Raw genomic sequence first — 18,121 nt, 5'->3', positions numbered from 1 at the left:
GAGGACTTGATAACCTTCTTTAAATATTTGAGGAGCATTTAATTAGGGATATTCTGTGTGCCTATGGGACAGAACTAGGATGAGTTAATAGAAGCTGTGGAAGTGGAATAGTGTGTGGAGGGAGGCCTTCTGTGTCACAAGGGTTCGTGTGTGATCTGTGAAGGGAGCCATGTGCTTCACTGCATGATAGAGAAAAAAACTTTTCAGCACATGGCCCAATTCAGGGGAAAAAAATTTGTAGGACACATTTTTCCAACTCAAAATAGCTTTCCTGAATTCCACTGGGGAAAGCTTTTTACAACTTAGATTAAATTATTTAACAAACAGCAGGATGTTGAGAGATTTTGGCATTTCTTTGTAGCTATTAGAATTTAATATCTGGGCATGTTAGCAAAATAGCAACTTTTCAAAACCCTTACATTGGTGTAGCGCTTGAGTCACAAGATACCCTCACTGAGTTATTTCATTCTTGAAACACCTCTGCAAAATAGATACGGTATTTACTATCCCTGGGAAACAGGTTTAGAGAGGCAAAATGACTTGCCAGAGTCTAGCAAAGGAGTATAACGTTCAAGCAAGATTTAGTTCTCTCCTTTTAATGCAAACTTTAATGATCAAGGTGGTTGCCGTGGAGACTTTTTTCTTCTTTCTTATCACTCTGCTTAGTATGAAGTCAAAAAGCAACCAATCACTGCCTCACAGGCTAGATGTACGTGTTCCTTCCATTCCCAAGAGAATCTTCAGATGAGAGTGTTTTGTTAAAACAGAGGGAACATGCTTTGTATAACTAAAAGAAGGTGCTGCTTTCAAAAAGTGCATAATCACTTAAATGTTAAAACTCTGCAATATGATTTTTTAATAGTTTATGAGAAAATATTTTCTGTATATTTCACTTTTAATCTACAAATACATTAATATTGGCATTATGCATTTGGATTGCTAAATAGCTATGTCATAATAACTATTGATTAATTTTTTTTATTAACCTAGGTTCCAATGATATGGGCCCTCTACATCCAAGAAATAAAACGGCATAATGATGAGCTCTAATATCAACAGTGTGTACCCAGCACTTAGCACAGTATCTACTAAGTATTAGGCAATCTATAAATATTCATCAAATAAGAGAGCTTTTTTGAGCTGCACCACTAGAAAAATGGTGGAGCAAGAGCAAAGAAAAATCCCTTTGGTTCCAGAAAATCTCCTGAAAAGGAGGAAGGCTTATCAAGCCCTCAATGCCATCCAGGCAAAGCAGGCACTTTTGGCAAAGAAGGAGCAGAGAAAAGGAAAAAGGCTCAGGTTTAAGCGACTGGAATCATTCCTACATGATTCCTGGCAGCAGAAACGTGACAAGGTGTGTCTCAGACGACTAGAAGTGAAACCTCATGCCTTGGAATTGCCAGATAAACATTCCTTGGCCTTTGTTGTATGCATCGGAAGGATTGATGGCCTGAGTTTACTGGTGCAGAGAACCATTGCAAGACTTCGCCGAAAGAAAACGTTTAGTGGTGTCTTTGTAAAAGTCACCCCCCAGAACCTAAAAATGCTGTGTGTAGTGGAACCTTACGTGACCTGGGGATTTCCAAATCTGAAGTCTCTCCGGGAACTCATTTTGAAATATGGACAAGCCAAGGTCAAGAATAAGACCATCCCTCTGACAGACAACACAGTGATTGAGGAGCATCTGGGGAAGTTTGGCATCATTTGCTTGGAAGATGTCATTCATGAAATTGCCTTCCCAGGGAAGCATTTCTAGGAGAGCTCATGGTTCTTGTGCCCTTTCCACCTCTCAGCGGCCCATCATGCTACGAAAAATGGAATGGGCTTCCTCAAGGATATGGGCATAACTGGCTATCAGGGTGAATGCATCAATCAGCTCATCTGCCAGCTGAACTAGACCCAGGTGCCAAACTGCAGTAATTTTTATCAATGAAGTGGAAGCATGTGTTTTTGTTTTTTGGGGAATTTTTATCAAGTATCTTCAGAGATTATTTCCTGCTTTATCTTCAAAAACTGGAAAGGAAGGGTCAAAGAAAAGACAGTAACTGGCTGGGTGTGATGGCTCACTCTTATAATTCCAGCACTTTGGGAGGCTGAGGCAGGCAGATCACCTGAGGTCATGAGTTCAAGACCAGCCTGACCAACATGGAGAAACCCTGTGTCTACTAAAAATACAAAAATTAGCTGGGCATGGTGGCGCATGCCTGTAACCCTAGCTATTTGGGAGGCTGAGGCTGGAGAATCGCTGGAATCTGGGAGGCGGATGTTGCAGTGAGCCAAGATTGCACCATTCCACTCCAGCCTGGGCAAAATTCCAGAGCAAAATTCCATCTCAAAAACAAAAGAAAAGACAGTAGCTTATGTTTATGGCAAGTACCTCTCATCGCAGTCCAATTCCAAGGGAAAATTCCAGCATTTTCTACATTTGCTGCCGCCTTGTCTGAAATCAGCACATTCCATGGAGGAAGGAGTCCTGCTTTGTTGCATCTTCTATCCTAGCATTTAATGTTGGTAAATGAGTAATCCAGCATTTGTACAAGGCTCCCTAAGACTCCTGCAGCAGTCGGCCAAGCCCAGGGACATAATTGAATCTGGAGATTCCTAGGGTTTTGTTTTGAAAAAGACTTGAAATACACACAGGAAGAAAGACATAAAAATAAATGTTCATTTGTCTCTGCAAAAAAAAAACAAAAAAACAAAACAAACAAACAAACAAAAAACCAAGAGGGCTTTTTCTATAAAAACGAAACAAAAAAAAACTGTCAGACTTAACAGATATCTATACACCAGTGTTCACAGCAGCATTGTTGTGACCAAAGACAAAAGGTAGAAGCAACTCAAATGTCCATCACAGATGAATGGATAAACAAAACGTACATACATAAAATGGAATATTATTTAACCTTAAAAAGGAATGACATTATGACCCATGTTCCAATGTGGATAAACTTGAAGGCGTTATGCTAAGTGAAATAAATCAGACACAAAAAGACAAGTATTCTGCTTCTGTGATGTATCTAGAGTAGTCAAATTTACAGAGACAGACAGTAGAATGGTGGTTGTCAGGGGCTGGGCGAAGGAGGAATGGGGAGTTATTTTTTAGCAGATAATGGAGTTTCAGTTTGGAAAGAAGAAAAAGTTCTGGAGACAGATAGTATTGATGGTTGCAGGGCAATGTAAATGTACTTAATGCCACTGACCAGTACACATAAAGATGGTTAAAATGGTAAATTTTATATTATGTATATTTTACCACAGTTGTTTTTAAAAGCTAAAAAAGAAATAAATCATTTACCTTTAGTTTCATGAAATTAGAAATCATGTCCCAACTCTATAATGGCATCTTGGAGATTTAATGTAGCTTAAGTTTTTAAATAATTTTTTTCTTTAAAAAAATCACTTGTATTTGAAATAATTTATTACTAAAATAAGTAGAAAAATAGCTGTCAAGTGTGAAGGAAATGATCATCTTTAAGCATAACTAAAAATTAAATTCTCAAAAGGCATAAATGCCTAAATTATTTAAAGTTTTTATAATTATGAAGTTACGTATTAATGTATATTTGTGGAGGAGGATGACAGTAAAAGTTTTCTACCAGGACTCATGAAGAAATTTAGAAAGGACACTTCATTTATAAAAACTTTTACTTAGTAACATTTGAAGAGTTCTCTCAGTTTAATAGCTGGGGGACCATATTTGTTTCCATGGGAAATAATCTTTCCTTGAAACTATTCTATAGAGAAAAAAAGAGTCGAGCATGGTGGCTCATGCCTATGACCCTAGTGCTTAGGGAGGCTGAGGTGAAAGGATCACATTATCCCAGAAGTTCAAGGTTACAGTGAGTTATCATCACATCACTGCACTCTAGCCTGGGCAACAGAGTGATACCCTATCTCATAAAATAACAATATTAATAATAATAAAGTTATGTAGAGGGGCAGAATCAAGTGTCGGTTTAGCCTTAACACATAATAAGGAGACATATCCCTTATAATAATGTGAATGGTGAAAGTATATGGCTTTGTTCACAGCCTTAAATAGATGGTATAGGTGGGAAAATACTGCTTACAGACAAACAGGGAGTCCATAGACCAGTGCTTCTCAGCTGGTGCTATTCGACAGAATGCACAAGTACTCTCCATGCAATCCAGTGCTTTCCTAATAGTCAGAAATTGCTCTTCCTTAACATTCATCCTCACCACAAATAAGGAGCTATTTCCTGCAGACCCTAACAGCCTTGATTGATTATCAGTCTGTATGATGTTTGGCCCTGCTTGCAGTAACAGTAGGCACTAGGTTATTGTCCTGATTGTGATCTTCAGCTTTCTCTGTTCAGTAGGTGTCATTGATGTGCCCTCTCAATTAAAGCTTCCTGCTAAGAGTTAACTTTTGCTATTTAACCCTCACCTTTACCTTACCTTAGTTATTCTATTGCATAATACTTGTGTAATATTATATTATTTGGTTCTGATGAGCTATCATTGCCATGACATTAAAATATATATATATATATTTTGAGACAGAGTCTCGCTCTGTCGCCCAGTCTGGAGTGCAGTGGCCAGATCTCAGCTCACTGCAAGCTCCGCCTCCCGGGTCTACGCCGTTCTCCTGCCTCAGCCTCCCGAGTAGCTGGGACTACAGGCACCCGCCACCTCGCCTGGCTAGTTTTGTGTATTTTTTTAATAGAGACGGGGTTTCACCGTGTTAGCCAGGCTGGTCTCAATCTCCTGACCTCGTGATCCGCCCGTCTCGGCCTCCCAAAGTGCTGGGATTACAGGCTTGAGCCACCGCGCCTGGCCATTAAAATATTTTTATCAGGCCGGGTGTGGTGGCTCACGCCTGTAATCCCAGCACTTTGGGAGGCTGAGGCGGACGGATCAGGAGGTCAGGATATCAAGACCATCCTGGCTAACACGGTGAAACCCTATCTCTACTAAAAATACAAAAAAATTAGCCGGGCGTGGTGACGGGCGCCTGTAGTCCCAGCTACTCGGGAGGCTGAGGCAGGAGAATGGCGTGAAACTGGGAGGCGGAGCTTGCTGTGAGCCGAGATTGCGCCACTGCACTCCAGCCTGGGTGACAGAGCGAGATTCCGTCTCAAAAAAAAAAAAAAATATATATATATATATATGTGTGTGTGTGTGTGTGTGTGTGTGTGTGTGCGTGTGTGTATTTATCATTTTTATCTTTTGGTAGAATTTCTAAATTGCATCTGAAAGGATAGCAACAAAATACTCATTCAACTTGCTATTGTAGTCTAAATGTCCTTAAAACTTACTGTAAATAATAAATAATTTCAAAACCACAATGTGCTTTCACCATCATGCCAGTTTAGGTTTTTCGATGGGTGAGAAATGAGATATGCTATAAACTAGAAGTTAGCAAACTCTATATAGTACATATTTGAGGCTTTCTGTGCCGTATGCTTTCTGTCGTTACTACTCAACTCTGCATTTGTAGTGTGAAAGCAGTCATAGGCTCAGTTATAATAAAATTTTATTTACAAAAATAGGCTTGGAGTCATGGTTTGCTGACCCCTGCTATACACAATAAGAACTAATGGAGATTAGAGAACAGAAACTAAGAATGGAGACTGGTGTAGTTAGAAATCAGATGGAGGTGAGGTCTTACCTATCCTGGAAAGGTAGAGAACACGAAGAGTGTATTCTAGGTAGGGAGACTGCATGTGTCAAGACACAGGCATAGAACTGACCATTCATAGAACCCCCAAAGAGGACTACATAAAGGAAGAATTCACTTAGGCCTGGGGATGATAAAGTTGGAGGGTGTTTAGATGAATTTTATGTCATGGTGGATAGATTATTAATGATCCTAAAAGGCTGTTTGAGATTTGGACTTTGCAGATTATAAAATTCTTATTATGCTTTTATTTCATTGTAAGTATTATCAGAGGCTACGGAGTCCATTTGAAATTTCTCCCTGGGCAACCTTTAAATCTTAACTAAAATCTTAAGAATTTCAACAACTTCAGAGATATGAAGGAGTATATGGAAGCAGAGGCAGATGATAATTACTATGCAACTGCTTTCACATTGATTTTTTAAAACCACTTTATTAAGTTATGATTAACATGCAAAAAGCTGTACATATTAATGTGCAGTTGGCCCTCCCTGTAGGTCCCACATATTTAAAAAAATACAGTAAGAAATAATGCAAATTAAAACAATACAGTATAACAACTATTTACATAGCATTTTTATATTGGGTATTATAAGTAATTTAGAGATAAAGGATCCAGGAGCATGTGCATGGGTTATATGCAAATATTATGTCATTTTATATAAAGGACTTGAGCATTCTCAGATTTTGGTATCCACTGGGTGTTGGGGGTTCTAGAACCAACCCTGCACCTACCACAAAGATAAATGACTATATATAACTTGGTGACTTTCAAGATAAGTATACACCTGTGAAACCATCATCACAATATATGCCATGAACACATGTATCACCTCTAATAGTTTCCTCCTACCCTCTGTGTTATTATTATTATTTTATAAGAATACATAACATAAAATCTATTCTCTTAGCAATACATGCTCATTTGACTCTTATAGTACTTTTGCAAGAAATTTTATGAAATCATGCATCAGTGACCTTTTATAAACTATAAAACAATAAGAAGTAAGGTACTTATGTAGTATTAATTCTATTAAATAGGATAAGGCTCATATTTTAACCCCACTTTGCAGACCTAAAAACTGAGAACTCAGAGAACTTAATCCAGTGCAATCCAGTGCACGCTAGATCAAGGTCACGCTAACTAATGGCAGAGCCAGTACTATCAGTGCAGTGCAGTAGAAACAGAACTAGTTTAGGTCAAAACATTAAGGTTAAAAAATGACTGTAGCAGTAATTAGCCAGGTAATCTTTGAAAAATCAGTCATTTACCTAAGTATGAGTCTCTTAATTTGTAAATTGCAGTTGGTATTAATAATACGTTACTACCCCACAGTAGCTGTGAAAACAAATTGAGATCGCATGTATTTGTTCTTCTTTTCCTCATTTCCTTTCACCTCTCTCAACTTTTTTTTTTTTTTTTGAGATGCAGTCTTGCTCTGTCACCCAAGCTGGAATGCAGTGGCACAATCTTGGCTCACTGCAACCTCTGCCTCCTGAGTTCAAGTGATTCTCCTTTCTCAGCCTCCTGAGTTGCTGAGATTACAGGCACATGCCACCACATCTGGCTTTTTTTTTTTTTTTTAGATGGAGTCTTGCTCTGTTGCCCAGGCTGGAGTGCAGTGGCATGATCTCAGCTCACTGCAAGCTCCGCCGTTCTCCTGCCTCAGCCTCCCGAGTAGCTGGGACTACAGACACCTGCCACTATGCCCGGCTAATTTTTTGTTCTGTATATTTAGTCAAGACGGAGTTTCACCGTGTTAACCAGGATGGTCTCAATCTCCTGACCTCATGATCCGCCTGCCTCAGCCTCCCAAAGTGCTGGGATTACAGGCATGAGCCACTGTGCCCAGCCTCCTCAACTTTTTTAGTTTATCTGCAACCAATAATGAAAGCATGCATGTGACCTGTCATTTCCCACATCTACCTGTTAGAATCTCTTACTGTAGTCTTTTTCGGTTTTCTCCTTTGTCAAATTATTTTTTAAATTTTATTTTATTGTGGTAAGAATGCTTAACATAAGATCTACCTTTGTACAAATGTTTATGTGTACATACACTATTATTGATTATAGGTACAAATTATACAGTGGATCTGTAGAGCTTATTGATCTTGCTTAACCGAAACTTTATGCTGGTTGATTAGTAACTCCACATTTCACCCTGCTTTGCTCCCAATCCTGCTGGCCTCTGGTAGCCAGAATAATTTCCTTCCTTTTTAAGGCTGAAAGTATCCCATTGTATGTATATGCAACATTGTCTTTATACATTCATCTGTCCATGGACATTTAGGTTGTTTTCACATCTTGGGTATCGTGAATAGTGTTGCAATGAACAGAGGAGTGCTTCACGATACTGCTTGATACTGCTTTTGATTTCAGTTCTTTTGGATAAATACCTTGAAGACAGTATTTTAGTCTGTTCAGGCTGCTATAACAAAATACCATGGACTCAATGGCCTATGAACAACAGAAATTTATTTCTCACAGTTATGGAGGCTGGGAAGTACAAGATCAAGGTGTTGGCAGATTCAGTGTCTGATGAGGGCCTACTTGCTCATGGACAGCTACCATAGACTCTAACATCACATGGTAGGAGAAGTGAAGAATCTCTCTCTGGCCTCTTTTATAAGGGCACTAATTTCATTCATAAGGGCTCTGCCCTCATAACCTAATCACCTCCCAAAGGCCCCATCTCATAATGCTGTCACCTTGGGGGTGAGAATTTCAACATACGAATTTGGGAGAGACATAAACATTCAGATCATAACAGTAGAATTATTGGATTAAAGACTTGAACGTAAGACCTGAGTTGAACCTAAAGGATGCTATGCTAAGTGAAATAAACCAGACACAGAAAGACAATTACTGCATGATCTCATTTATATGTAGATTCTTTAAAAATTGAACTCACAAAAAAGAACAAAAAAGTAAATAAGTAAATAAAAACACAAAAATTAAAAATATTGAATGCATAAAAGCAGAGAGCAGAATGGTGGTTGGCAGGGCTGGAAAGCAAGGGAAATGGGGAGATGTTGGTTAAAGGGGTGCAAAACTTCAGTTATTCAGGATGCATAGATTCTAGAGAGCTAATATAAATCATGGTGACTAAAGTTAATAATAGTGTATTGTATACTTGAAGTTTGCTAAGAGCAGATCTTAGGTGTCCACAGGGAAAAATGTAACTATGTGAGGTGTTGTATTAGTCTGATTATAGCAATCATTTCACAATGTCTATGTATATTGAAAGATTATATTGTATGCCTTAAATATATACAATATTTATTTGTCAAATATATCTGAATAAGGCTAGGGGAAAAAGTATCCTAAACACTGTAAAATGTATGTTTCTCTTTATAGACACTAAAATGTTTTAGATATTATTCTCAATTATGTTACTGTAATAGTGTAATACAAATATGTTTTATTATACTATAATAAATATTAAAATTTTTAAATATAAAAATAATTGTTTTAAAGACAATAACAAGGAAGAACCATAAGACCTGAGACTGTAAAACTCCTAGAAGAAAATATAAGAGAAAAGCTCCATGATAGTTGATCCATGAATTTCATGGATATGAGATCAAAAGCACAGGCAACAAAAACAAAAGTAACCAAGTGGGACAACATCAAACTAAAAAGCTCCTGCACAGCAAAAGAAAGAATTAGCAGAATAAACAGGCAATGTGTGGAAGGGGAGAAAGTATTTGCAACCCATATATCTGATGAGGGGTTAATCTCCAAAATATACAAAGAACTCCTACAACTCAATAGTAAAAAACAAACTAATAACCCAATTAAAAATGGGCAAAAAAGTTGAATGGACATTTCTCAAAAGAAGACATACAAATGGCCAACAGGCATAGGAAAAAATGCTCAGTGTCACTAGTTATTAGAGAAAAGCAAATCAAAATTACAATGAGATATTACCTAACATCTGTCAGAATGGCTACAATTTTTTTTTTTCAAGACAAGTGTTAGCAGGTATTTGGAGAAATTGAAACCTTTGTGAGAACCATTGGTGGGAGAGCAAAGCGGTGGAGCCATTGTGGAAAGTAGTTTGGAGGGTCCTGAAACGATTTTAAATGTAGTCTTTCGATTTCCACTTATATCTGCATCGGTTTCAGTATTCTTTGCTTCAACATCCCAAGTGAGAAAATATGATTGGTTTAAGTGGGGGGAAGATAAACCCAAACCTCTAAACCTTAAAGTGATATCCTTGAGCAGCCAGCTTATATAAATGGACTTTAAGCAAGAAGGGGGAAATTGGGGTGACAGATAATTATAATAGATGTAATATATGAATCAAATGTTAGTTACTGTTCTGATTCATAGTCTAGTGTGCCTTCTAGTAAACCACACATTGGGAAAAACAAGCAGTAGTGGGAAATTACCTTCTGGGAAATTCCAACAGCTAATCTCCAACAGTTAACGTAGGCCACAAATGGTAAATCAGTTACTTACGGATTCCATGTTCCATTATTTAAATGTACTACCAGTTAAGAGAAAACCACACCTTATTCTTAGACTTCTGTGGGCATCTTATGCTTAGATTTCATTTCAAATCAGTGCCTTTTGCTCCACTGGGCAATTCCTAATAGAAAAATGTAGGTACTTTATCCTTTACTGATTTACACATATTTTAAACTTTTTTAGGAGATAAAAACCCTGTATGTTCTTCTGCCTTAAGACATAGAATTTTAGAGTTGGCGATCATCTTTGAGTTTAGACTAACTCTAATTTTATGAGTGAGGAAACTAAAGGTCCTGAATATTACAGTGACTACCCCAAGCTCCAGTAAATGGCTGGAGGCCATGACAGTCTAGGTCCTTAGTTTAGTTTGGCTCTAACACATGCAATAGCACTTTATTTTCCAGTAATATTATATAAATGAAATGGAGTTTTTCCATGTGCGAATTTTCCAGATAACTAAAATGTAAGCACTAAATTAATTGTCAGCCATTTTTTGAAACGTTTTAAGGTGTGTATTTTGCACTTTTCTGTCTTGAAAAATAAAGTAAATGGGTCCTCACTTAGCCTTTTATAGACAGCTCATTCAGCAGTATAAACATTACTTACTGTGTTATTATATAAGGAAATCCTTTTGAAATATGAAAAGCTGTATCAATAGTGACTTTTCTGTGTCTTCATAGGAACTACATAAATATCTGTTGGTGGAGTGATTCTACACATTTGCAATCATGCAGGAGACTGAGGTTCATGGCAACTATTTTTCTCAGAGGCTTACAGACAAAAGTTGGAGTCTGGTTCAAATTGAAGGTTGATTCCAGACTAGCATAGTGCTGTGACATACATGTATTATTTTTATTAAAATATTATAAAATTCAGCTTTCTCTTTCCCATTCCCTCCCCATCATCTTGCCCTTTCCCTCCATTTCCCTTTCTTGTTTTGAGCAATTCAGGCTTAAAAACATTAGGTGGAGCAGAGCCAGACAGGAATCAACAAAGGGACTGACTTGCATGAGGTGTCAAACCCAGGAAGAATGAGAAAGGCAAATACATTGGCAGGTGATGTCAATGTGAGAAGGGTGAGGAGGGCATCCACACAAGAAAAGGGGGCTAGAATGAGATGTCAGCTCCCAAGTGGTGTGAGAAAGGCTCCCACACATAGGGGAGCCTGGCATGGAGACTTGGAGCCCAAAAGAGTGAGGATGACACACTTGAGTGAGAGTAACCTGGCATCACATGTCAGAGCCAGAGTCACATGAGGAGGGCTTTCAAATGGGTGCAATGGAGAAGGGAGAGACTTGGCTCAGGATGTGAAAGGCTATGCAGGGTAAGGAAGGTCCTTACACAAGGGAGATATGTGGTATGGGATATCAGGGCCCAAAGAGTGTGAGGAGGGCATCTACCTGGGGAGGCAGTCCTGCAGTGAAGCAGAGCCTGAGGAGGGTGTCCATGCAGGGTGGCAACTTATGGGTTTCAAAGCTGGAGTGGATTAAGGAGGGAGTCCATATAGGAAGGAGACCCCACTTGGGGTGTCAGAGTTCAAGGAGGATAAAAAAGTCATCCATGCAAGGAAAGTAGCCTGATGTGGTATATAAGCCTGAGTAAGGAAGATGCACATTTGGTGGGAAGGAGGTAACCCCGTCTCAGGAAGGCCAGGGAGGTGAGGGGCTTCCATGTGGGAGAGGCGGAGCAGCAGATTGATGAAATAAACATGAAAAGGAGGAAACTAGGTTGGATTCTGTAGTGTTGGATTGAAATTGAAGGTGCCAACGTAACTCATGGATTTCAATATTTAGAGATAGATGTAGAAATTAATGCAGTTGTAAATATGTATATGTGTATTTGCACATATGTGTCCACATACACATATTTCCTACATCTAACCACTGATAGGGCCTTGGAGCAGTGACCACCCCATCCCCACACCCCACCTGCAATAGGAATCAGCACACCAAGCACCCAGATCATGGCTTAAAAATCAGTGTCCACTAAAAGAAGCCAAGTCTTCCTTGAAGAAATGACTGATTTCAGGGATGGGCTTGATGAAGCACTAGATGGGCCTGAAATATCTTGTCCTCAAAAGCAAGGAAGTGCCTTAGAAACATAGGGACATGTAAAGCACATGGGCATCAGCTTGAAGGAGCTCCTGCTGGTCAAATCTGGGGCCCTTAAGCCTGGTAGTAACAATAGTAAAAATATATTATGCATGGCTTCAATTTATATAAATAAATGAATACATAGAAAATTTGATGAGAAATAGAGTGTGGAGCAAAGTTTCAAAGTACCTCTCCACAAAATACTTAGTAATTACAAAAAAAAAAAAGAATAACTTCACAATGGAGAAAGCTAGCAGACTATATCTTAAGTGATTTAAGTTAATAGCCTCAATAGTGGGACAAATTGAAATTATTAGAGACCTGATAGAATGAAATTCTGTGATATTCCTGCCAAAGATGCAAAATCTGAATATAATCATAAGGAAACATCAGACAAATCCAATCGAAAAACATTTTACAAAATAAGTGGCCTATAATTTTGTTTTAAAAGGTGGCGGTCATGAAATTCAAAGAAAGGCTGAGGAATAATTTCAAACTGAAATTTGAACAAAAAAATACATGACAAATACAACACACAATTCTGAAATAGATCCTTTTGCAATAAAGGACATTATTGGGACAAATGGAGAAATGCAAATGGAGTCTGTGAACTTGATATGGATTTGATGGTTGTAATGTAGAAATGATAATCTCTTGATTATAATGGTTGTCCTACGGCTTATGTAGGAAGAATGTCTTTGTTTGTAAAGAATATACCTCCAAGTATTTGAGGGTGATGGGTCAGCCACTTACTGTCTAATGATTTAGGAAAATAACATTATTTGCATTGTACTTGTAATTTTTCTGTACATTTGACAGTATTTCAAAATTTAAAAAAGTTTCAAAAAATATCCTCTTGTATGACTCGTGTCATTTTCTCAGCAAGGTCTTCTCTGACAATCCCTTTAAAACTGCAACCTCTGCCCAGCACTCCCATTCCTTTATCCTCTTTTATTTTCCTCATAGTATTTATCCTCTTGCATTCCACATAATTTACTGATCTATTTGCTCTCTATGACCCCACCCCTACTCCATTCCATTTCTAGAATGTAAGCTCCTTGAAGATAGGATGCTTTGCTTTTGTTCACTATTGTAAATCAATGTGTAGAACAGTGGCCAGCATATGAGATGTACTCAAATAGTCATTAAGTTACTGAATACAGTTGGTTGTTCAGGGACAGGTTCTATTTTTGCTCTATAAATTGATAGCTCTTTGTTCATCAAAAACCCAGAAGGCTATTGAGTTTCATGAAGTTTAGGTCTAAGTATGTTAAACAAGGTAGACAGTTAGGGATCTTTAGAACTCAATTAATTCCTTCATCCTAACTTCTAATTTAAAAAAAAAAAAACCCAAAAGTATATAAATGGGTATCAATGAAGTAACAAAATAGATTTCACAAGTTAGCAATAAAATACATTGCCATGCTTTGCATGCATATGTATGTGTGTGAGAGGTTCATTTAAAATCATCTATATCTTGTTTATATTGAGATTTTTGCCACAGTTGTCAATAAAAACTTCCCAAATATTGATCATTTCTTAATATTCAACAGACTACTCCTTGCTAAATCAATATTTTGCTCTTTAATGGTTCATGATTTTCACTTGTATTGAAAATGGCTGTTGTAAATATTTTTGAGTCATAGAAATTTAGCATTATTATGTACATTTAAGACTATTTTAAGTAAAGTTGTTCTAAAATTGTTATTTAATTACAAATTAGCATCAACCATTTATGGTATCTTTATATCTTATTGGTAGGCAGGTATGTGTTTTCAATTTACGATTTCAAATATCTGTGATATTTTAGTATCTGCCTTTTCCTTCTATCATTAGAATCTAACAAAGCAGAGATTTGGCTTTGTTTCTTATGACCTAAAAATATACTTCTTTGTTTAGAAATAGAACTGTTTGTTGACAGCATCACATATCTACAATTCTGAAACGAGGGCAATGTAATAGTTTCTTGCCATAACAACAACAAAAAAAACCTCCAAAAATCCCAGTAGTGCCTAGAGTGAACATTTCTGTTTTTGTGTGTGTGTTCCATTTGTGGTTCTGAAAATACTCATAAATTAGCATGATAATCACCAAGTTGTACATGGTGACTGAGGAACAATTTTCAATATTACATAACTGAATATATAAATCTAGATATAGCATCAGTTGACTGGGCTATCAGTTTTTTACATTATTATACAGATTAGATCTTACTTAAAAGACAATATAAACCTAAATTACAACATAAGTGATAGCAATGAAATTTTAAATGTTTTGTAAAATCTCATGGGGTAATATTAGTTTATCATATGCAAACCAATGCTCAAATATGATATGTAAAATTCATGATCCATTACTAAATCAAGTATTGCTTTAAGAATTTCATTAAAAATTCCAGATGTTATTGTTTCAGCAGAGTGATAGTTTGGCCAATTAAAATTAATTTTAAAATCTATTAAAAAGTTTTAATAAGTCAAGCAATGTCCTCTCATTTGGCCTGCTGTTAACACAAATTAAATGAAAATACTGATTATAACACAATTAGCAATTTTTCTAAAATGAAGAAAAAACAATTCTTACAAAATAAATATATAATAATGTATTCATTATATATATTTTTATAACATTCGGACATCACTGGCCTATCACTAGAATGCCAGACATGCCAAGCATAATTAAAATAAATCATCTTTTACATTTACTAACTTGCAGCTATTTAAAAGTAACATAGTTCTTTACTTTTAAAAATGTTGCCAGGCGCGGTGGCTCAAGCCTGTAATCCCAGCACTTTGGGAGGCCGAGACAGGCGGATCACAAGGTCAGGAGATTGAGACCATCCTGCCCAACACGGTGAAACCCCGTCTCTACTAAAAAATACAAAAAAACTAGCCGGGCGAGCTGGCGGGCGCCTGTAGTCCCAGCTACTCAGGAGGCTGAGGCAGGAGAATGGCGTAAACCCGGGAGGCGGAGCTTGCAGTGAACTGAGATTCGGCCACTGCACTCCAGCCTGGGCGACAGAGCGAGACTCCGTCTCAAAAAAAAAAAAAAAAAAAAACATCGTTATAAATATAATTTTGTCAGTGTATGCCTCCACAAATGCTGGGGTTAATTTGGTTTTTGTTTGGTTTTGTCTGTTTCTAAACTTTTATTTGAAGCTCAGGGGTACATGTGCAGGTTTGTTCTATTGGTAATCTCATATCATGGGGATTTGTTGTACAGATTACTTTGCCATCCAAGTACAAAGCCTAGTACCCAATAGTTATTTTTTCTGATCCTTTCCCTCCTCCCACCCTCCACCCTCAGGAAGGCCCCAGAATGTGTTGTTCCTCTCTTTGTGTCTCATTTAGCTCCCACTTACAAGAACATGTGGTATTTGGTTTTCTCTTCCTGCAATAGTTTGGTAAGGATAATGGCCTCCAGCTCCATCCATGTTCCTCCAAAGGACATGATCTCATGCTTTTTCATAGCTGCATGGTATTCCATGGTGTACACGTACTACATTTTCTTTATCCAGTCTACCATTGATGTGCATTTAGGTAGATTCCATGTCTTTACTATCATGAACAGTGCTGCAATGAACATATATGTGCATGTGCCTTTATGATAGAACAATTTGTATTCCTTTGGGTATATACTCAGTAACAGAATTTCTGGGTCAAATAGTAGTTCTGTTTCTAGCTCTTTGAGGAATTGCCACACTGCTTTCCACAATGGTTGAACTAACTTATACACTGTAACAGTGTATAAGTGTTCCCTTCTCTCCACAACTTCGCCAGTATCTGTTATTTTTTTAAATGACTATTTAATAATGGCCATTCTGACTGGTGTGAGATGGTATCTCATTGTGATCTTGATTTGCATTTCTCTAATGATCAGTGATACTGAACTTTTATTTCACACGCTTGATGGCCCCATATATGTCTTCTTTTGAAAAAGCATCTGTTTATGTCCTTTGCCCACTATTTAAAGGGGTTGTTTGGTTTTTTTCTTGTAAATTTGTTTAAGTTCCTTATAAATACTAGTTAATAGAACTTGTCAGATGCATAGTTTGCAAATTTATTCTCCCATTCTGTAAGCTGTTTGCTCTGTTGATAATTTATTTTGTTGCGCAGAAGCTCTTTAATTAGATCCTATTTGTCAATTTTTGTTTTTGCTGTAATTGCTTTTGGTATCTTTGTCATGAAATATTGCCAGTTCCTATGTCCAGAATGGTATTGCCTAGGCTATCTTTCAGGATTGTTATAGTTTTGGGTTTTACATATAAGTTCGTAATCCATTGTGATTTGATTTTTGTATATGGTGTAAGAAAGGGCCCCACTTTCAGTCTTCTGCATATGGCTACCCAGTTATCCCAACATCATTTGTTGAATAGGGAGTCCATTCCTCATTGCTTACTTTTGTCAGCCTTGTTGAATATCAGATGGTTGTAGGTGTGCTGCCTTATTTCTGGGCTCTTGATTCTGTTCCCTTGGTCTATGCATCTGCTTTCATACCAGTACCATGGTGTTTTGGTTACTATAGCCCTTAAGTATAGTTTGAATTCAGTTAGTGTGATGCCTCCTGCTTTGTTCTTTTTGCTTAGAATTGCCTTGGTTATTCAAGCTCTGTTTTTGGTTCCATATGATTTTTTTTTGAGATACAGTCTTGCTCTGTCACCAAGCTGGAGTCCAGTGGCCCGATCTCTGCTCACTGCAACCTCCACCTCCTGAGTGAAGTGATTCTCCTGCCTCAAACCCCTCGAGTAACTGGGACTACAGGCGTGCGCCACCATGCCCAGCTAATTTTTGTATTTTTAGTAGAGACAGGGTTTCACCATGTTGGCCAGGATGGTCTTGATCTCCTGACCTCATGATCCGCCTTCCTCGGCCTCCCAAAGTGCTGAGATTACAGGCATGAGCCACCACACCTGGCCTCCACATGAATTTTAAAACTGTTTTTTCTATTTCCGTGAAGAATGTAATTGGTAGTTTGATAGGAATAGCACTGAATCTGTAAATTGCTTTGGGCAGTATGATCATTTTAAATATATTGATTCTTACTATCCATGAGCATGGAATGTTTTTCAATTTTTTGTGTCATCTCTGATTTATTTGAGTAGTGTTTTGTAGCTTTCATTTTAGATATCTTTCACCTCCCTGGTGAGCTGTATTCCTAGGTATTTTATGCTTTTTGTGGCAACTGGGAATGGGATTTGGCTCTCAGCCTGGCTGTTGTTGGTGTATAGGAATGCTAGTGATTTTTGTGTGTTGATTTTGTACCCTGAAAATTTGCTGATGTTTATCAGCTGAAGAAGGTTTGGGGAGGAGACTATGGGATTTTCTAGCTGTAGGATCATGCCATCTGCAAACAGGGATAGATTGACTTCCTCTCTTCCTATTTGGATGCCCTTTATTTTTTGCTCTTACCTGATTGCCCTGGCCAGAACTTCCAATACTGCATTGAATAGGAGTGGTGAGAGAGAGCATCCTTGTCTTGTGCCAGTTTTCAAGGGGAATGCTTCCAGTTTTTGCCCATTCAGTATGATGTTGGCTGTGGGTTTGTCATAGATGGCTCTTATTATTTTGAGGTGTATCCCTTCAATACCTAGTTTATTGAGAGTTTTTAATATGAATGGATGTTACATTTTATTGAAAGCATTTTCTGCATCTATTGAGGTGATCATGTGGTTTTGTCTTTAGTTCTGCTTATGTAATGAATCATGTTTATTGATTTGCATATGTCAAACCAACCTTGCATCCCAGGGATAAAGCCTACTTGATTGTGGTGAATTAGCTTTTTGATAAGCTGCAGGATTCAGTTTGTTTGTATTTTGTTGAGGATTTTTGCATCAATTTTCATTGAGAATATTGGCCTGAGGATTTGTTGTTGTTGTTGTATCTCTGCCAGGTTTTGGTATCAGGATGATGCTGGTCT

At 37.7% G+C, this 18,121-nt stretch overlaps 1 pseudogene; it reads left to right on the top strand.

The window, feature by feature from the left end:
* The first annotated feature begins 1,144 nt into the window (after positions 1-1,144).
* LOC117064136 lies at positions 1,145-1,897 on the top strand (annotated as a pseudogene).
* The last annotated feature ends 16,224 nt before the right edge of the window (positions 1,898-18,121 follow it).

Source organism: Trachypithecus francoisi, unplaced genomic scaffold, assembly GCF_009764315.1.
Source record: "Trachypithecus francoisi isolate TF-2019V2 unplaced genomic scaffold, Tfra_2.0 Contig01566, whole genome shotgun sequence".
NCBI classification, from domain to species: Eukaryota; Metazoa; Chordata; class Mammalia; order Primates; family Cercopithecidae; genus Trachypithecus; species Trachypithecus francoisi.
Note: the sequence above shows the minus strand (reverse complement) of the source record. Positions and strands in the feature narration are given on the sequence as shown.